We start from the raw sequence: 23322 nt of genomic DNA, 5'->3' as shown, positions 1-23322 counted from the left end.
AAGTGTTATGTATTTTCATTTGACAAGATCACTGTGCTAATTTAGTTATCTGAGGATGCTGTTTTGTCTATCATCTAAAAATTGCCATTTTATTTTCCCCTATCATCTATCCAGTGTCCTATACATAGTAGGAGAAGTAAGTAATTGTCCAAAGTTAATGAATGGATACATATTTATTAAAACGATCATGAGGGAAAGGAAATGGACTCCTAAGTACATTTTTCCTTTATATTCAGCTGTCATTGAGTTTCTCAGTGATCTGATGCTTATTCAAAATCCATTTCATATTTGACTTCTTTACCATATGATTGGGATTCACTTAATGGAAGAGAGCAGGTGGATGCCACAATTGAAATAAGTGCAACAGTACTTTTATTCCTCTTATAGTAAGTAAGACTCAAAGCAAGTCTGTTTCAGGGATATAACATTATTTGGGAGAGTAATGAGACTAACTTGGACTGAAACTTCACCAGTAGCATGATACTTTCTTCCCCAGTAGAGGCTCTATCAATAGTATTTCTTTCCTACTATATTTGGATTATTCTTTAATTTATACTTATTCTGTGAGATTCAGTATAAAGGAAATGTCAATTGGCACTAGTGTAAAGATTGCACTAAATTATTTCTTAATCCATTGCCAAAATTAATTAAGAGTATGTACATATTTCATCTATTCACTGGGAATCATTTTCATATCCCCTGGACTTAACACCTATTGATAACAAATTAGTGTAGAGTTAAATCATTAAATCTTATAACTTCCCACTCTACATGCATACCATTGCTTTCTTTCAGGAAAGGTAATAAAACTATTGACTCCCTTCATGATAACATATATTCAGTTCAAAACATACTTATTGAGAAGATGTTCCATACAAAGCACTTTCTTAGGGGTTGCATGGTGAGGTAGGGAGTGCAAAAATGCGTAATACATGATATGTTCATCAAGTATCATATGAACTTATGGTGGGGTAAGCTATAGATACAAATAAATCTAATCAAATTCAGAATGAATAAGCATACTCAAAACACAAAAGGGGAGTTCATGAAAGGGAATAATGAGAGGGGAAAGGAAAAGGCAGACTTCATAGAATTTTGAGGGAGGCTGAGAAGGAAGCATGGGAATTTGTTATGTGGAATGCAGAATGAGGAAAAATGATGTAGAAATTGCAAGCCCTGTAGAGAGAGAGAGCCCTCCCTGTAAGCAAAGACGCAGGTACAGAGCAAGACTGAGGTTGGCTTTATGTATAGGGATTAATTAATTCAGCCTGCAAGAAACATAATTTTTGTGTAGGTTAATGAGAACTGACAATGTAAAAGTTGGTGGATTCCTCATTGTGCAGTGTCTCAGACCTGGTTTATAAGGAATTTGTAGGGACTTGGGCAATTATTGAATATTTTTAACAGCAGAGAATCACATGATTAGAATGACACTCTAGGAAGACTATTTTAGCAGCAATGTTAAGAATATTTATAGGATTGCCTTGTTCATTAAGTATGATGCAGTTGAAATGCCTCTTCTTTCCATCTTTGTATCTTCAAATCTTATCTTTCAAGTCCGGCACAAATGCCACCTCCTTCAAGAAGCCTTCCTCACTCATCTGGACTAAAGTAATCACTCCTAGCAATTACAATGCTGGCATTCTCCATTTAAATTTTATTATTTTAGTATGCTATACTATTTTTAGTACAAAAATAACATATTTGTGATAGGGTAAAACATATATATAATCTAAAATCTCAAACAGATACATCTTAATAGACACCTAGAAAATACTATGCTATATTAAAATTTTAAATTAAGAAAATGTGCACTTATTTAGAAAGCTTCAAAAATTCCAGTGTTCAAGAGAAATGAAGAAAATGATGATCAATAAAGCGCCATTTCTGTCCTACATTATATATGGTCAACTCAGCATCATCATAGAGTGTTTCACAATCTCCTTAGCATTGCCAAGAATAATATTGGAAGGACATTTACTAGAATTCATTTTCCTCATGTAGTTCCTGGGCAGAATCTGCAAGGCAAGAACACTTGTGCAAGATTGGAAGGCAAAAAAGGAGGGGTCAGCAGTTATAGGCAGATTTGTTGGTAGAAAACCATCTCCTCAGAGCCTCTTACTTCTGTATTGCAGACAGCAAAATTGTCACTCACTATCTTTGAGATTGTTGAGATTTTGCACAGAGCCCAAAAATCACCCCAATCTGGCAGCTGTGTCCCTAGCCTTATTTCCCTAGCCATTTCAACTTTTAAAAATGCTTGCATTTCCCTATTTTGAACATTTCCAATTTGGACTATCTAGCTTTTGTTTTCTTGATGAAAACTTGATTGATATAGCTTCTGTTGCAAGAATAATTCCTATCCTCATTAAAGATTTAGCTTTTTGGCTTGAACAGTGGGAGGTGCAGAAAGAGTGACAGTGACACTCCTGGAGAGGGCATGAAAACTCTGTGTTCCTTCCCACATACCTTACACTACACATCTCTTCCATCTGGATGCTTATCTGTATCCTTTTATAATAAATTGGTAAACATGACCCCAGGAGGAACAGAGATGCTTTCAGGAACCAAACTTCCAGGGAGACTCACCACAAATGGGAGGGACACTACAAGCATGGATAAGGGAGAGAAGCAGACCTCACACCAGGCACCCTAGACATGGGGGACCTGTATTTGGAAGACAAGTCCCCATAATATTTGGATTTGGAAACCAGTGGTGCTTAGCTTCATGATTTTTATGACCAATGGGACTTAACTCTGGATATTTTAAAAATCAGCAAGCTTAGCAGGCTTGGCTCTGGGAAGACTGGAGGCAATAAGAAACTGAGTCCCTGCCCTTAAAGTTACAGCATAACAAACAACCCTGCCAAGATACAGCCTAGAAGCACCAGTGAAATCACCTGAGATATATGTGAAGGAGATTCATTTACTCATCCCAGAACATGTGGTGGAAGGGCAGGGGTCTTAAGGAGACTCCCCTAAGAACAAGAGTTGGCAGGCACTATTCCCCTCTTCCCACCAGCACAAACATTCTCTACCAACCTTGCTAACACTGCATGCCTAGCTCCCACATTCTCCTATGGATCCACACCATCCATCCCCATTCAAGCAGGAGTCCCTCCAAAGAGGGTCCTGACACATCTCATCCTGCAAGCAGCTCCTGCAGGGACCAGCATTACTCAAAAGTGACTCCTGCCATGGGGAGAGAGGATGATAACTAAATGCATCAGTACACTCACAGTCCCAGCAGCAAACATCAGCCCTTGCTGCCAGCTCCGCCCACCAACAAAAGCCTCTCAGGGGACAAGGCAGTGAAAGCACCCTGCAGATCAGTGCTACTACAGCCCCAACAGATGGACTGGGGGCAGGCATTTGATATGACTGCAGACACCACCTAACTACAAGTTCACGGTGTCCCCAGACTGGCCTTTTAACAGCATAGGGACCAAACTCTGCTCACAACAGGCAAAGGTGGGCCATTGCAGTTGACTGGACTGAAGGTAAACAAGGCTTAGCCATAACAGTAGAGCACACACAGTAGAGACACCCCTGAAGTACCTGGTTCTGGTTAACAGGGGACATTGTGCTACAAGGCACCACAGGACCTCTTCTTCATAAGGCCATTACTTTCATGAATAAGAGATGTAACTGACTTTCCTAATATATAGAAACAAACATCGAGAGTTAGACAAAATGAGAAAACAGAGGAGCATGTCTCAAATTAAAGAACAGGACAAAACCACAGCAAAAAAAGCTAAATGAAATGGAGATAAGTGATATGCCTGATAAAGAATTCAAAGTAATGGCCATAAAGATACTTAGTGGACTTAAGAGTGGAGGATCTCAGTGAGACCTTCAGAAAAGAGATAGAAAGTATAAAGAAAGAACCAACCAGAGATGAACACCTCAATAACAAAAATTTAAAACACACTAGAGGGAATCAATAGTAGATAATAGGAGACAAAAGAATGGATTAGTGAGCTGGAAGCCAGAGTAATGGAAAGAAACCACACAGAATAACAAAAACAACAAAAGAATAATAAAAATGAGAATAGGTTAAAGAACTAAGCAACATCACCAAGTGTAGTAACATTTATGATATAGGGATCCCAGAAGGAAAAAAACAGGAAAAGTAGAAAATACACTTGAAGAAATAATAGCTGAAAACTTTCCTAATCCGGGAAAGAAAACAGACATCCAAACCCAGAAGGCACAGAGATCCCCCAACAAAATCAACCCAAGGAGGTTCACGCCAAGACACATAGTAATTAAAATGGCAAAAAGTAGTGATATAGAATTTTCAAAGCAGCAAGAGAAAAGAAAACAGTTACATACAAAAGAAACTCTATGGGCTATCAGCTGGCTTTTCAGCAGAAACTTTGCAGGCCAGAGAAAAGTAGCATGGTATATTCAAAGTGCTCAAAGGAAAAAAAATAAAAATAAAAAACCTACAATCAGCAATAGTGTATCCAACATGGCTGTCATTCAGAATAGAAGGCAAGATGAAGAGTTTACCAGACAAACAAAAGTGAAAGAAGTTAATCACCATTAATCAGGCTTACAAGAGACATTAAAGGGAATTGAGTGGAGAAAAAAAAAAAAAGATCATACTCAGTAGTAAGAAAATTATGAAAGGAAAACATTTCAGTTAAACACAAACATAATAAAAGTAGTAGATTAATTGCTTATAAAACCAGTATGGAAATTAAAGAACAAAAGTAGTAAAATCAATTATATCTATAAAAATCAGTCAAGGGATTGACAAAACAAAAGGATGCAAAGCATGACATCATATACAAAAAACATGGGTGGGAAAAGTAAAAATTTAGAGTGGGTTCAAACGTAAGCAACCATCAAATTAATATAGATTGTTATATGCATAACATATTATATATGAGCCTAATGGTAACCACAATCAAAAACCTGTAATAGATACACAAAACATAAAGAGAAAGGAATTCAAGCATATAACTAAAGAATGCCATCAAACCACAAGAGAAGAGAGCAAGAGAAGGAACAGAGATCTATAAAATCAAGAATGAGACAAGTAACAAAATGGCAATAAGTATATGCCTTTCAATAATTACTTTAAATGTAAATGGATTAAATGATCCAATCAAAACACAAAGTGTGACTGACAATAAAAAAGCAAGATCCATCCATATGTTGCCTATAAGAGATTCACTTAGACCTAAAAACACCTGCAGATTGAAAGTGAAGGGATGGAAAAACATTTACCATGCAAATGGAAGCAAAAAAAAGTTGGGGTGGCAACACTTACGATTGACAAAATAAACTTTAAAAACTTTAACAAGAGACAAAGAAGGACACTATATAAGGATAATGGGAACAATTAAACAAGAGGATATAACAATTGTAAATATTTATGCACCTAACATGGGAGCACCTAATTACATAAAGCAATTATTAACAGACATAAAGGAAGAAACTGCCAATTATAAAATAAGAGTAGGGAACTTCTTTAACACCCCCTTATATCAATGGATTGATCATTCAGACAAAAACTCCACAAGGAAATAGAGGCTTTGAATGACAAATTGGATCAGATATATTTAAGATATATTCAGAACATTCCACCCTAAAGCAGCAGAGTATACATTGTTTTCAAAAGCACATAGAATGTTCTCTAGAATGGTCATATGTTAGGCCATGAAATAAGCCTCAAGAAACTAAAAAAGATTGAAATCATATCATGCATTTTTTCCAACCACAGTACTATGAAACTAGAAATCAACCACAAGAAAAAATCTGGAAAGAACAGGAATACATGGAGGTTAAATAACATGATACTAAGCAATAAATGGGTCAACAAGAAATCAAAAGGAAATAAAACAAAATGGAGACAAATGAAAATGAAACACAATAGTCCTAAATCTTTGGGATGTAGCAAATCTGTTCTAAAAGAGAATTTTACAGCACCACTTTAGAGATCAAATAAACAACCTAACCTTACACCTAAAAGACCTAGAAAAAGAAAAACAAAGCCCAAATCGAGCAAAAGGAAGGAAATAATAAAGATTAGAGCAGAAAATAAATGAAATAAAGACAAAAAACCATAGAATAGATCAATGAAAACAGGAGCTGGTTCTCTGAAAAGATCAACAAAATGATAAATCTTTAGCCAGACTCACCAAAAAAACGAGAAAGAACTTTAAAAAAAAAAGGTTTACTTAACAAGTAGAATACAATTATGGTAGTAACAAATTTGAAAAAGGTTACAAAATAGAAAAAAATATGTTCTGTAACGTGAGGGGGATAAAGTCCAAAACACTGCATTTAAAAAATAAATTGCAGTTTCTGCTAAAAATGAAAAGCATCTTTAAAAAGCACCTCAAAATTACCAACCAAGAGGTAGAATTAATTGAAAATAGAGTCAGAAAAATACAGAGTTAGAAAAAAAAAAGAGGGCTTAGAATAGGGATGATTTTTTATAGTACTACACTCAGAAATGGAAAAATGACAATATTGACAGATTTTTGAGAGTGCATTTTTATTATTTTTAATTGATTTTTAAATATAATGATTAATCTTTATTTTATTTTTAACAATTTTTATTAATTTTAACTAAAATTGGATGATAAAATATGTTTAACATTTATGTTTTCATAAATGTTTATTTCCTTAATTTTTATAATGCATTTATACTTTTTTATATTTTAAATATATTAAATGATCAGTTTTCCTGATTTTTTTTTTTAATTTTAAGGCTTATATCCCTGCTCTTATAAATTAGGTCCTTAAGAGCAATTATCTTAGTTTGGGTTTTTCCAAAGGAAGATTCTGAAAAAAAATTAGTTTGAATGATTTCTATAGTTTTTTGGAAGGGCAAGAATGAGAGGCGCCTGGGTGGCTCAGTTGGTTAAGTGTCCGATTCTCAATTTCAGTTCAGTTAGTGATCTCAGGGTCGTGAGACTGGGCCCCACATCAGGCTCTGCAATGGACATGGAGCCTGTTTTAAGAGTCTCTCTCCCTCTGCCCCTCCCCCATACAATTCCCTCCCCAAGCCCACTCATGCTCTCTCTCTCTCTCTCTAAAAAAATAAAAATAAAATAATGAAGAATGAGGTGGTTACTCACTAACTCCTGTCAGTTACTAACCTTAGCTAAGGTGATGTTAATTACAATGCATTTCCCTAGGACACTTTTGGAGGCCAGCAAAAGTCCTCATGCACTTGGTCCTTGGCATCTCAGCCAACCAAGCCCTGTAACAATAAGGACTGAGGATATAAACAGGACACTGACAAATCTGGTAGAGCCAGGTTGAATGTTGTATTTACTCGGGATTCCCTACATCACCCACACTATTTCCCTTCTTTCTGGTTTGCTGACCATTCAGTGAAATAAAGTTCTATGTCAAATGAGTCACCGCGGCTTCTACATTAGAGAAGCACACCCAGCTGCAAATTGTAGGCATTTCAATCTTATTCGTATTAGATTGAGTTAAAGGAACACATTTGGTAGAATGAACTCTGGATTTGATCAGGCAAAAGTCAGAATCCTTTCATTACTTACACTGTTGCAGCCTTAGAAGTAGCAATCAAGGTATTCCTTTCAGTATTGATTCAAATTGCAAGCAAATTAAGACTTAAATTATTCTAAGAAAACTTAATATTTTTAGGGTAAACATTTAACTGTCTAGAACTCTCATTACCTCTGCATTATATAATACTTCTTTAACGATTTTTAAAAGACAACATTGTTTGGAATGAAAAGCAACTCTAGATTGAAACACCACACCTTTAATGAAAACAAAGTCTCATTATTTCTCACTATTTCACTTTAATGAAAACAAAGTCTCACAAAATGATGCCACTATTTTAAAGTAAAGCAGCTATTTTAAAGTATTCATAAGCTATGTATGCATGATTTAAATGGCACCAAGAGTTTGTAATAATATTAAAGTGGTCTTCAGGTTGGTGACAATTCACTACATACCAAATATAAATGTTACTAATTTAACCACAATGGAAATAGGAGATCTGTAAAAAATTCGAATTTTTATCTATCTACACACATTTCCCTGGGCCCTGAAACAGGAGAACTAAATACTTTATATACATGCACACATATATATTGAGAGAACATGCAAGTGCATCTACAACAATCATATATAATTCTCAGAAATAATTCTTATAGGTAAGAAAATACTTGGCTAACAAAAGACATAGAGAAAGGTTAAAATACATTGAAATCAATTACTTTTGTTTCACTTTTTTTCTGCTTTGTCAATGAAATGGAATTGCATCTGAATAATGGCCTACTCTTGTACTTTTAAATCAGAGCTGTTTACAAAAGCTCAAACAAGTAAAAGCTGGACCAGTTAATTTGTAGACAATTTACATTAGATAATTGAGATAGTGGCACTTGGTTGTGACAGCATTATTGGAAAAATTCCAGTGGACTCAGCACATATTCACAAGTACAAATTGAATACTAAAACAAACAAAAAGTCAACTTCTTTAAACTATTCACTGCTCCTGAAATTTGGCTTGCCAAATACTCACAAATTGAATAATAAATATGTTAGGACAATGCCAGAAAAGTACAGGCCTGCTAATGAAAGAAATACAGTCTATTACTGTTAGGAGAGTAAGTGCCTCACATAGTAATCTCCTTTATTTTATTTTATTTTTTTTTTTTGACCATAGAATCATAGGAAGTAGTAAACTGCATAACACAAGAGATTGAATTTATGAAGGTATCTGGATTGTTGCTTTGCTTGGGGAACTTAAGACACAAAATTTAAAACAATGACATCTTATTAGCATGTGGAATAACACTTTTACTATTGTCTCTATTTGGGCTAGAGTCCAAAAGCCAAAAATTTAATAACAATGTTCCTCTAAATTCTAAAAAACACATCCATTTTTTTAAAGGACTTCACTCTTTGGGGAGGGCATTTCCTTAGCACCTATTATAAAGTGGTCCAAATATTCCTATTACCTTACCACTATCTCAACATCCAGCCAATATGGTAAAATATAAATACACCAATGGAATTAGTTGAGAGAGGAGTCATCAGGGTACAAGATTTATAGGGAAAGTATTTTCAAATAAAGTAATGGTAGACTCACAAAAAGAATCATTCATAATTAGTTTTTAGTCATGTCTGCAAGAAGGCAAGGTAGCATCTCATTCTCCTTGCTGTATCTGTAAGTTTGCAACCAATTTCCTTATTATTTCTACAAATTTATTTAAGTAGGATTTTCAGAGAAATAAAAAGAAGTGACTGAGTAGAGAGAATGGTCTATAATGAGGCAGCATATGCTTTCACCTTTAGGTAAGGCAAGTGAACATCTGAAAGGGAGCTACTGTGCAGGCCACTATCAAATAAGACTATATTTGGGTGAGTAATCCAACAGCTAGATTCTATGTAGTAAACTTCCAAGGGCTGGATATGACAGGAGAAAAGTCAAAAGCAGTCCAGCACTCTAGGCAGCCAAAATCTGACTTCCCATTTCAGGGAACCAGACATTTAGGAAACTCCCATAAACCTATTGGGGAAAGCTCATATATATCCCATAAGATAACCAGACATTCTGTAATTGGCTCTTGGAAGGCATCGACAGCTAGAGAGGGCTATATTAGCACCAGTTAGTTAAAAGGCAGTTATCATTTTTCCTTCTATCTCTTCCCTGAATCCTCCCAGAGAATTCAAGCCTTGAAGAAGTAGGCAGAGGGGGACTAAAAGAGAAAAAAATCCCCTAGTCCTTGGGTATCAGGCCAAGATTTACCTGACCCTGGCTATTAGAAGAGGGCCATGACATTGGAAATGGGATTGAAGTTTTACAAGTTGACCATAGTTCCTAGACTTGAAACTATTCAGGAATCCCAATATTTCAAAGAACATGTGAGAGAGATAGCTTAGGTGAAGGTAGTAATTAGAATAAATCAATGAATGAATAAATGACAAAAAAATTTCATTTTGTACACCAATTAGTTCAGAATATCCAGTGAGGGGATTGTAGTCCATGATCAAAATTCAACATATCACTCAACTAATTAAAAGTATCTTACATCTAATAGTTTTCAGAATAATAAAATAAAGATACATCTAGCAAAGCACTACATCATTGGCTCGGGAAAACAGCCCAAACCTCTCAGATCCCAAGAGGACCCCACTGAGGTGTCATTTACTCTCTCCAACAGCCATATGGACCCTTTTTTTCTAAACTATGGTGTGCACCTCCTCTACCATTGCTGAAATCATCAAGCCATTTTTACTGTCCACAGAAATGGCCTCTTTCTCTTTTGCTACTGTGAGTCACTGCCCTGAAGTGGTGGAAAAGAATTTCCTCTTCCTGTGTTTCATGTATGTTGTGGGTCCCGGGACACAGCTCTGTCAATTGTCAGATGTTCATGATGCTTCTAGTGACAAAGCATTTTCATTTGATTCATTTTTTCAATCCCTCTCTACCAACTGATACTAGGTTCTTACTAGTGCCATGTCTTGTTCTGAGTATCTGATCTATGTTGGCTTCACCTGTGAAATACACATATTTGTTTATTTCATCTTTACAACAACCCTTAGTGATAGGTATTTATTATCCCCATTTTCTTTTTTTTTTAATTTTATTTATTTATTTGATGCGAGTGAGAGAGCACAAGCAGGGGAAGAAGCAGACAGAGAGGGAGAAGCAGGCTCCCCACTTAGCAGGGAGCCCGATGCGGGGCTCTATCCCAGGACCCTGAGATTGTGACCTGAGCCAAAGGCAGACCCTTAAGCAACTGAGCCACTCAGGGGCCCCTATTATCCCCATTTTCTGAGGAAAAAAAAAGGACACACAGAAAGGATAACTAACTCTCTGTAGGTTACACAGCTACTAAGTAGCAGAACTAGAATTTAAACCTAGATGGATCACCACTAAAGGTCCGTGGGACTAAGCCAGATAATGTCAGTCTTACCACTACTACACTTAAATTTGTTGTTTGCTTTAAACACTAATTGGTCTGCAGACCAAGCCTAGGTACCATATATCTCTTTTTTGAACAAATTCCTTCTTCATAATTCAAGATAATTTGTGGTCTTTATGGAGTCTTCAACTATCACCTATATATAAAAAGATTTTTAAAATCCCTTGTTTCTTGGGGCCCCTGGTGGCTCAGTCATCAAGTTCTGCCTTCAACTCAGGTCATGAGTCCCGCATGGGGCTCCTTGCTCAGTGGGGAGCCTGCTTCTCCCTCTCCCTCTGCCTAATTCTCCCTCTTCCTCTCCCTGCCTTTCCCCCTGTGTTCTCTCTCTCTCTCTCTTTCAAATAAATAAAATATTTAAAAACAGAAAGCCTAGGATTTATTTTATTTTATTTTGTCTGTTTGCACAAACAAGGGCACAGAGAAAGGGAGTAGTTGATTTATCAAGTCATTACTACACTGGTCAGAGAAGAGGCATTTCTCATTTTCTATGAAAAATTAAAAATAGGTGATTTGTTTGGTTAAGAGGATATTATATTTTTTAAATCCTTAACTTCGTTGTTGTTGGAGTGGTTAAAAAACGATGAAGAGGAATAAAAAAATGCAAGCTGGGAGTCTTTAGCTCAGTTAGTTGATCACCAATTGCAAATAAAATAAGGGCAGAAACCACTGCCCTGGATCCAGACAGGTGCTCATCCTAACCTGGAGAAAATGGGTTATACCAAGGAACTGATTTTCACTTAATAATACCTCCCTTGCTCTTAGCAAATTTGCCTGTTCCTTTTTATCTGTTTAAGAGTGAGTTCAGCCTCACCACATTAAACTGGGATGTGTTCACAAGTGCCTTGTAATGCACCCTGGGGGAAATTGCTCCTCTTTGTGTGTGCCTAATAAGCATTCAAGGGGCTTGAGACAAACTGGTTTCTGAGGCCTCCTTGATTAGGAGCCCTGAAGGAACTCCATTTCAGTATCTTTTCCCATAGTTTAGTGAAATAAACTTTAGCACAAAGAAGAAAAAAAAAAGGTAGAGACATAGGATCTGTAACACCTGCAGCAGCCTGGCCCTTAAAGCAGTTTCAATTTCATCGATTGTTGAGTTAGTCTATGAGAATACAAATGTTTCTGGTTTCTCTGGGCAACTTGCTTGAGAACACATATTATTTATTTATTTTTTTTAATTTTATTTATTTATTTGAGAGAGCGAGAATGAGAGAGAGATAGAGAGCATGAGAAGGAAGAGGGTCAGAGGGAGAAGCAGACTCCCTGCTGAGCAGGGAGCCCGATGTGGGACTCGATACAGGACTCCAGGATCATGACCCAAGCCGAAGGCAGTCGCTTAACCAACTGAGCCACCCAGGCGCCCGAGAACACATATTGTTTAGAAATAGATATTTCTCAGCAGAGTTTTGTAAGACATAAAATTACAAAAATTAAAATTCATAAAATTTTAAATTAACCTTAAAATAAATGAAAATTGAAAAAATAGTAATTTAATAAGTGTCTGAACTAGTTTTGTTTTAAGGGAGCTATCTGAACTCTGCCACTATCAGTATTGGCTCAGACTTCTCTCTTTAACCACTGGTCATACATAAAATTACTGTGAACCTGTTACCAGATATTATGATTTTTATTTTATTTATTTATTTATTTATTTATTTATTTATTTATTTATTTATTTATTTTTAAAAGATTTTATTTATTTACTTGACAGAGAGAGACAGCGAGAGAGGGAACACAAACAGGGGGAGTGAGAGAGGAAGAAGCAGGCTTCCCACTGAGCAGGGAGCATGATGTGGGGCTCGATCCCAGGACCCCGGGATCATGACCTGAGCCGAAGGCAGACACTTAATGACTGAGTCACCCAGGTTCCCCAGATATTATGATCTTTAAAATGTAGACTTAATAACATATAGCTAGTTCTTTATAATATTAGAGATATTTTAGTGATTGTGATAAAATTTGAAAAAATGTTAAAGAAGTATAAAGAATTTATAATCCATCAATTATCAAGATATGGATAGAACTTCATATAAACATGCCCAAACTACACTTTAAGCAATTACATATTCTAAAGTAGTTATAAACACTAAGTATGAGTCAAACAATATTTTTCTCATATTGTTGAGACAATCTTTCAAGTTATTCATGTATATTTTATTACACACAAACACATACATTCATAAGTATAATGAAATATATACACACATGTACATATTATGATTCTGATTATGAGATGTAGTAGTTTGCAGAGAAATAAAATATAATGTATTGGGGTAGATTTTTTTTATTTATATTGATGAAAATCCATAGGATGAGTACCCATTAAAATTAAAAACTAGGGGTGCCTGGGTGGCTTAGTCCATTAAACGTCTGCCTTCGGCTCAGGTCATGATCTCAGGGTCCTGGGATTGAGCCCCGCAACAGGCTCCCTGCTCAGCGGGAAGCCTGCTTCTTCCTCTCCCACTCCCCTTGCTTGTGTTCCCTCTCTCGCTGTTTCTCTCTCTGTCAAATAAATAAATAAATAAAATCTTTAAAAAAAGAAAAAAATAAATAAAATGAGCAGTTTTGAGGAATTCTCCTAACACTATCCAATGTCTTATTATGTGTGTTTTCTGTGTTATTAAAAAATCAAAGACCTTTATAAAAATTACTCTCTCAAATTATCAAAATCCATTAACAGTATTTGATTTATATGCAATTTTTAAGAAACATAATCATTACAATAATGAAGTTTATGTGAATATTTTGTTGACACAATATTCATCTGGGTGCTGTGAAAAAGATAGAATGAGTCCCCCAGTCCATTTGTGGTACTTTGTGTATTTCAGTTTTGAAAACTTTTACAAATTTTGGACATATAAATGATAACAGGGTGACTGATTTTTGAATACAGCAATATTTGGTATAAAATATCTAACTTTAATGCTCAAATTATTATTAAATAAAATTTGTCCAATAGACATTTTCAAATAGGCTTTAAATAATGAATTAAATTGAATGATATATATGCACATAACTACATTGTGAGAGATTGGGAAGATGTGATTATAATTCAGATTTTCCAGTCAAGACTGAAAAACAAGCAATTTAAATATCCATCAATAGGTAAATCATTTAACAAATTATATTACATTCAAATAGTTCATTAGAAATAAGGAAGGTAATTTCATATTGATAAAAATAATTACCAAAATATTCAATTGAAGAAAAGTTTCAAAACATTGAGTTTGCTTTTTGGATATACATATATATGTCTAGAATGTTGCTGGGAAGATCCTTAAAAGGACTGCCAACAGTGCTCACTGCTGGGGAAGGAGTAACAGGACATCAGGGTGTGAGGGTTATAAGGAAGACTTTCTGCTATATGCCTTGCCTTTATTGTTTGATTTATTTTAAACATTTAAACATGGTTTGCTTTAATTTTCTTGCTAAGCTTCATCAGTGACTCATATAATTAAAGTAGGTATCTTTTTCTACACACTGACACACACACACCACCATCACTACCATAACTCACTTCCCATTTCACACTATTAAGGTTTATGGTCACAGATGATAGAAAACATGGATTTTCTTAAGACAAAATCATTCCATTTCCTAGTCACAATATGATCTGTTGTTAATATTTAACTATTGAGAATGCCTGGGTGGCTCAGTCGGTTAAGCTTTTGCCTTCGGCTCAGGTCATGATCCCAGGATCCTGGGATTGAGTCCCCCATCGGGCTCCCTGCTTGGTGGGAAGCCTGCTTCTCCCTCTGCCTGCTGCTTTCCCTGCTTGTGCTCTCTCTCTGTTAAATAAATAAATAATTTTTTAAAAAGTACTTATAAATATTTAACTATTAATTCTATGTGTTGGAATTGACACTTTATTTCACCAAGGTAACTTAAAGCAGCAAATTCCCATCTCCAGAGATATACTCCTGGGTTTTAGTAATATGTAGATTAGACAGTAAAAACTTTATATCAAGTCCTTGACCAATCTCGTAATTATTTACCATATCAAAGATTCTTTAATGTTGATGTTTTTATGGCACCCGTGGGGATCATTTGCTAAAAAGCAATTTGCTATTTTGGAGATAAATTAGCATTATTACTTCCTGTTCATGTACACTGAAAAGCACTGTGGGCTGTTTTTTTCTCTACCCTGTCTCCTATCCTTGGCATCAATGCACCTATTACATCTGAAAGCCTTTATTTTTCATATTAATAAAAGGTAGAGTTCGGTTATTTCTACTTTTTAAAGGCACAAAATATTTTCACAAATTTATCCTATATAATCACTAATTTTTGTTCCCATAAAATTAATCCTACAAAACCAGCGGGGGAGGAAATACACAATGCTTCTCAGAATATTGAAATAAAACTTTAGCTTATTTTTTATGTATGTGGAAGATGAAAGTCTGAGATTTAATACTATACTCAATATCCAGAAAGAGGCACATGGAATTACTGAAACATTTTATTTCAATGAGAAGAGAAAACAAGAATGATAAAAGAATATTCTTATCATAAATAACTGATATATTTCAGAACCACATAGTGAACAACTTACTTAAGTGTAAGGTAATATCAGCATGTATAGTAATAGCATTAGTAAATAAAGAATGGATTTTGTAAAAGCTTTCAGGTAATTAACAAACTGCTTAAGTTATTAGAGGACAGAATGAAGTAATAAATATTTTTCAATAAAAGCATTTTAATAAAAATATAATTATAATGTCAAACAAGGAATCAATTCTATGATTTTTATTACAGTCTAGAAAAAAAATTATCATGTTCTATCCATATTCAATCCCTTTAGTTTAGTTATATTTATTTTTTCATAAATTTAATGTGATATTGCTAGGCAGTATTAAGTAACTGGCCTATCTGAAATGCAAACTAGAATTTTTCAGATTGCACAAATCACCTTATTATGATCTTCATATGAGTGTCCAATTTTATGATTTAGCATCTTAATGCAATGACATATAAAATATAAATGTGTATACATAATCTAATGTAGATAAATACATATTTATATTAAATAATTAGGATAAAATTATATACTGTAAATGCACTCATAGTTATTATAATCATTAAATTTATAATAATGCAAGTAACTTTTTAGCTTTACTCTAAATGAACTGCAGCAGGGGCTCTGTGATTACTTTTAGAGTAAACATGTCATCTCTCCCATGTCTAAGGCTCAGGGGTTGGAACACTTCACCAAGGTGGAAAGATGATTGAGAATGACTCCACAGGCCAAGAACTACACAGAAATCTATGGATTGTGTCTGCTTGGGGGTTCGTCTACTTTTGACATCTCTTTCATTCTCTACCATCCCCTAAAACTGATTTCTACTCAATACCCCAGGCATCTGGACTTGTTCTTTTTAGCTTCACAAAACTGAGAGAAGAGAAGGTGTCAAAATTAGTTTTATACAGATATTTAACGATATTATTATTAACAGCTGAACTAGGAGGCAATGGGTCTAATGGACTCAGGATTCAAGAATCCTTAATTTTCTCACAAAATGCAAAGAAAAGTCTCAGGGTCACTGATTGGTCTTGCTCAGGACTCAGTTTTCAGATTAAGAAAGTCATTGGGTCTTTAAGTCATTAAATTTCCTTCTATCAGGAGGATTTTATTTAAACCATCACTAACGTGCATACCCATTTAAGGTATCTTCTAGGAACCACTAAAATGACCACCTTCTTTTAGACCTGAAACAGAGTATATTGCAAAAAAAATTGTTACATTCTTTAAAAAAATAATAATTATTACATCCTTTACCTGAATATGAATAGAGATGTAACTGCACACTAAGAAAGTGTGCCCTCCCTAGATAATTCAGAATTTGTATGTACTTAGGACTATAAAAGAACTATGGGTCAAATCTTGGTGAAATGAGGAACAAAGTTCCATTTGAAACCTCCAGAAATTACTCTCCCCAAGTAAATGGCTAGAGATTCTTAAAAAGAAAAGGGGGAAAAAAACACACTTCAATTTCTCAGTGACCATTATCAGTATATAACGAACCTGACAAGAATAAGACAATTCTATTCCTAGAATTGTCAATTTAGCACATTTCATGAATATAATGTGTTCTATTTAAAACTAGCACATATAGACATTTCTCCTGCTTATGTCTGAATTCTACAGTAATAGCATACTTAGAAATATTATGAAGTAGACATATTTCCATTAATTTTCAGGCCTAAAAAAGAGGTATTTCTTGATGGGAAATAAAGAGCAAGATTGTCCTACATATTTAATCAGAAATTGAAATTTACCCAGCGTAGGTTAGAGTTGCAATATGTATTTATCAAGCAACTTTTACAAGGAAGAACATCTTTTATGTACTTATTACAGTAAGATAAAAAAGATAGTCTCTTTCCCCATAAGTTATGTCTGGTGCAGAAGATAAAACCACAATAATAGCAAAACTAATACCACACAGAAAAGTAACCACTTTAATAGACATATGCCCTCCATGATATAAACCACAGAACAAAAGCCCATTGCTTTCTCTTGGATGGAAAGGGAGCTGTAATAGAAGGGTATTTTCAAAAAGATCTCATTTAAAATAGGAAGTTTAGGTCTTTTGAAATATTGTGAGGAAGAATGGTCCAAGCAAACTAGTCATGAAGCATCTAAAATGTGTGTAGGCATAGGAGAGTGTGGCGCATTTGGAAGACAAGTATTTCAGTATGAGAGAAGAGGGTACATAGTTGGGGAGGTTACAGGTCAGACAGAAGAAAAAGGTGAGGCCCTGATCAAGGAAAGGTTTTTGACATTGTTCAAGAGGTTAACACAAACATTGTCTCAATCCAAACAACAAAGTGCTTTAAACAAAGAGAGAGCGTCAGATCTGTGTTGTGGAAAACTAATCAGGTAGTGATAGATGGGGTAGATATACTGGAGAGGTATATCTGGAGAAGAAGCTGGACTATGGGGTATGGTCCAAGAAACCGTTTTAAGGACAAAGATCAGAACCTGATTACCATTATACTTAAAGGATAATTGGAAGATGAATGCCCACAAAATAAGCGAGAAGAAACGAAGGTGATGAAAGTCAAGGGGTAAAAGAAATTTAAGAAAATATATTCATGAAGAAGTCAAATTAGATAAAATCAGGAAGGTATCACTGGATTTGGAAATTCTGAGCGCACTGATTATTGTCAGTGGAATTTCAGTGGGAAGGTAGAGAGGGAAAACTAGATGTATTGAGCACCATGAGTGTTCTAAGTTTAATTTGCACACATGAAGAAGATACACCGAAATAGTTCACTTGCATTCTAATCCTAGTCCTGATATTTAGTACTTGACTTTTTCTATCTAACTGGAAGTATGGATAGATTAAAGTATCCTAACCTTCCCGTTAGTCAGAAAAAGAGATGGCTAATATTTATTATTGTGACAACTGCAGAAATCATCCAAAGAGAAGTAAACAGGTAAATATTTTCTAAGTGAATATTACAGAAGTAGTTTAGTATGTGGGGTCAGGAGCCAGATTGCCTGGATTTATATTCAGGTTCTGATACCAGTGATATTACTTTGGGAAGCAGTTTAATCTCCCCTTGCATCCTTTTTCAGAAGTGATAAAAAATATTTAACTTGGGTATTGGTGTGATAGTTAAAAGCATAAATTGGTGGTAGTAGCTGTTAATATAGATTTTTTATTTAATGCCCTTGCACTAACAAATGCTGCCTTTTCGTGTTACAGTGTTTCCATTGGGGATTTCTTGGCTTCAGCTGTTATCACCATTTACAGAATTCACGAACTCCTGTTCTGAATCTTTTCAAACATTAATGTCCCCCTCTATTTTCTAGGCAGTTTTAGCTGGATGTATTAGTTAAGGCTGCCATAACAAAGTAATACAGACTGGGTGGCTTAAACAAAAGAAATTCATTTTCACACAATTCTGGAGCTGAAGGTCTGGGATCAAGGTGTCAACAGGTTTGGTTTCTTCTAAAGCCTCTTTCCCTGGTTTGTAGATGACTCTCATCTCCCTGTGTCTTCACATCATCTTCTCTCTGTACTTGTCAGTGTTATAATCCCCTCTACTTATAAGGACGTCAGTAATATTGTGTTAAGACCCATTCTAATGATCACATTTCAACTTAATTATCTCTTCAAAATCCTACTTCCAAATAGTCATGTTCTGAAGTGCTAGAGGTTCAGACTCAAATCTGAATTTTGGTGGACACAATTCAGTTCATTACACTGGATATCCATTTAGTTATACTATTAATGATACCCGTATAGAAATGGAGAGGGGGCATGATTTTGGCTATAAAGAGAAGGAAACTTTTATTTCTTACTTGTTATAAGTTTAGTAGACTCCAAACCCCTCCCAAATCTGCTCCTCTCCTGATATCAATATTCATCAAAGTCCATTCCAAATTTTGGAATACTTTTGATGATCTTTGGTGCCTCTTTCTCTTGCACACTTAACTCTGTCCAATTACAATATCTTCTTGACTTCATTGCCATATTATATCTCACTGTCTTCACTTCATCTTCAGGATGATATTTATTTCACTCTTAGAAACTGTTGGTACTTCTCACTTGGATAATTACACAGTTTCATATCTGTTTTTTCTGTCTCTAGTCTCTGTAAATTGGTCCTATTTATGCACTTCTTCTCAGATAAGTATCTTAAAACACCCTCCCTCTGTCAAACACCTTCCATTTTTTAAATAGTATATATTCCTAGAGATGAAACTTCTGCCCAGTCACTTCCCTATCACTTCATCTTACATTTTCCAGCAATAATATTGGTCATGAACAATGGTGAATTGGGAATAGAAGTAGGCAAGATAATAGCTCACCTGGAGGGAAGTGACTCCTGTTGACACTAATCCCCTCAAACACCTGTCTGCTCCACAGGAGGAAGCTACACAACTTGAAATCTTTATCATTGTAATGAAGGTAAATTTTTGTCATCCTAATGCAATTAGGAGATAGGTGAGTAGAAAACAGAATATATACATAAATGTTAGTATAGATTTGGGGACAAAATAGGAAGGTATATTTGTTATACCATTAATGATACCTGTATAGAAATGGAGAGGGGGCATGATTTTGGCTATAAAGAGAAGGAAAATTTTACTTTTTACTTGTTATAATTTAAACATGGAGTTTTAAGGATTTTTCTCCTCTTAATTTTTGGTGTTTTTCTAATAAAGAAATATTCTTAATGTAATTTATGCATGTCAATATATAATGTGAAAACCATAGAGTTTTATAAGAATTCAAAGCAATAAACCCAATGACTACAGAGATCAGCATATCCTCATTAAATATAGATATAACTGTTTTACCCTTACAAGTCACATAAATTCTTTGAGACCCAGGATTTTTTTTCTTTCATATGAAAATAATACTACCAAAATTTCACAGTACTTTTAAGATTATGTGTTTTTAACCAGCCTGGACAGCATAGAGTAGGAGCTCAGTAAATGGTAGATAATAAAACTGGAAATCATAACAGTAAGGAATATAAAATTTAGGCTAGTACTTTTGTTACTATACACCCCACTTTTCCACCTGCCAACTTCTAAGAGTAAGAATTTTTTTTTGTTTTCTGAAATGTTACCTCTGCAAGGAAACTGAATCCCAGGGACGTGGTAGCATTTTTATTTTTACAAATTTATTTATTAGTTATGTGTATAGTTGTGAAAACAAAGTAAAAAGGAGAAGGGAAAAATGTCCTTTAAATGACAGCATCCCTAGGGAAAATGATAAGCTCATGGGTGGTAAATAAATTATGTTTATGTATTTGTATGTTAATGTCAGTTTTGTTACAATTTTCAAGCTGGCACTTGGGGGTTCACAGCTTTCATTTTATTACAGTCACTTTATATATAAAAGTATAAAACCCAGGCAAAAGAAAGTCACAAGTGATGTGCTAAAACAGTATTTTGAAACAAGAAAAAGCTTTTGTCTGTCATCTTTGCTTTTCAATGGAAAATAAAAGAATTTAAAAGCCCTTTAAAATGGATACAACTCAAAATTTATTTTTACTTTCTTGAATGTTTCGTCCTTAGAAAAAAACTAAACAAGAAAGTTATATTAATAAGAAAGCGATTTTTTAATGTTCTCTAAATTCCTGAGTTAGAAGATTACACATATGCATATACCAATGAAACACTTCATAATCTAAGGATAAAATTTAAAAATGGGAATTCTATTTTTATTTTTAACAATTTTTATATTTTCAGTATGAAAGCTATTTGGGGGAGACGGTTGCTGAATAACAAGAACCTAAAATGTTAAAATAAAATTCCCTACCTACCATCTACTTAAATATTTAGACATATTTTGAGACCAACCCACAAGATTATTAGAGTAGTTAGGGTTTTGGGTTTTTTTGCTTTGTTTTGCTTTGTTTTGTTTTGTTTTCTCTTCCAGATTCCTTCTCCACTATTGTCTGTCCTATCCCACCTCTGTGTTCTGGCAGGCTGAGCCTTTAGACTACACAAATGCCTTTCCTTTTCCTCCAGCTTCTGTTTGGATTGAGACTATCGGAAACACAGGTAGAAGAGCAGAGGAAAAGTGAGATTAGATTATTCATTTCCTGCTTTCTTCCCAGCCGGGTGGTTGCCTATATTTTCCACCAAAGTTCACAACTCCATCAGGCAACTCTTCATGTGGCTGCATTTTCCAGCATAGTAACCTGCTAGGTAAAATGTAAATGACTCTCCACTGTTGCTATCTGTAGATAACTGAACTATTGATGGTTTCCTAAACTTTGATAACTCTGTCAAATTTCCAATTACTTAAAAATAATAACAATACACTTGGATTGAATTGTTAATTGTCCTATCTGATCCTACAAACTCTATTATGGTTTATGACAACAAAACTTTGGAAATAACTGAAATGCTGTCAACTGGATATGAATAGATAAAATATAATAAAATCACATGAGTAATATAGCCATATAGAATATCTATAGCATTAAAATGAATGAAGTTGATCTATATATAGATGAGCATGGATGAATCCCAACCTCATAATGTGGAAGTTGTGTAAATTACAGAGTGTTGTATGGATCATGATAATATTGATATAAGTTGAAAAAACATGAGAAAACTGATACCACATGACATTTATGAACATGTATACATAGAGAGTAAGTTGGAAGAGCACACATCAACTCCTGATAGTAGATATCTTGGAAGGGGAATAGCCGGTGGTTGATAAAGGATGATATATATCAATTTTCCTTGTAAAATTATACAAAAAGAAAAATGTTATAATACCAGGAAAACTGAAACATAAAAACAATAGTAAGTATTTTTTTTCTGGTGGTAAGAAAAGGAGTTTTTCTTGTACTATTCTTTCTACTTTTCTGTTTTAAAATTTCTGAAAAATAATCTGTTTTGAGTATGGTCAAATCATAGTAGCAAGAACATAAAACCTGGTCAATAATTTGTAACTATTGTTGTTACTATAATAATTAACTATTATATCATCTTTTCTGTACATTTTGTAACTCCTTGGTTGTACTAATTATTATTGTATTACTTACATTACTTAGACACTTACGCCGCTCCTTATATACTTATAATTCAAAGGACATCATCTAACAACCAAAACTCTAGTTCTTATCCCCCTATGTCCTTGGGCCAGACTGTCTGTATTTCCTCTCCTTGGCCCACTATTTTATGGTAAGAGTTTAGAGGGCTCTGATACAGTGGTTTTTAATTTTTAATTCATTTTTAAGATTTAGAGTTGGCCATGTCTGTAAACATAAAACTCCTGTTCTCAATGATTAGGTCTCTTTTACTTGCCTACCTTAATGTTTCTGTAACCGTGTTTGCCTAATCAGATCAGAATCATAGACAGATAAGCAGATGGGAATATAGATACATAAAGGGGCAATACATTAATTAAGAGCATGGATCTGTAGTTATATTACTTGAGATAGAATTCTATTTCCAGTATATGTTTATATATATACAAAACTAATTGTAATGCATAAGACACCAGGAATAGAAATAGATTATCCAGACCTATACATGTTAATAATAATTATAATCCTAATAATATCTACCACAGTTTGAGCTCTTACTATGTCCGAGGTGGGTGCTAAGCACAACTGGTGTAATTTGTAGCTGTGATCTATATAAACCACACATAGCTGCCAGCTCTATGGACCTCTGAATGCAACGGAGTTTCCCCAGGGGCATAATATTAATCTTTATGATACTTTATGTATTTAAATATAAATATTTATAGTTTAATTATAATTAAAATAACATTAAAATATTAACTTTTTGAAGCTTAATATGTGGTTTTAATACATTTCACTAATTTTAAAATACAAATAATAAGTCAAGCAGAGACAGTCAGTTATCATATGATTTCACTTATTTGTGGAACATAAGGAATAGCAC

At 34.5% G+C, this 23322-nt stretch overlaps 1 protein-coding gene across 1 annotated transcript in view; it reads left to right on the top strand.

Moving 5' to 3' along the window:
• CNTN5 (contactin 5) overlaps nucleotides 1-23322 on the top strand; it is a 1400310-nt gene that overhangs the window by 679535 nt on the left and 697453 nt on the right. The gene's annotated exons all lie outside the window — the stretch shown is intronic.

Source organism: Zalophus californianus, chromosome 11 (genome assembly GCF_009762305.2).
Source record: "Zalophus californianus isolate mZalCal1 chromosome 11, mZalCal1.pri.v2, whole genome shotgun sequence".
NCBI lineage: Eukaryota > Metazoa > Chordata > Mammalia > Carnivora > Otariidae > Zalophus > Zalophus californianus.
This window is presented reverse-complemented; position numbering and strand designations above follow the sequence as displayed.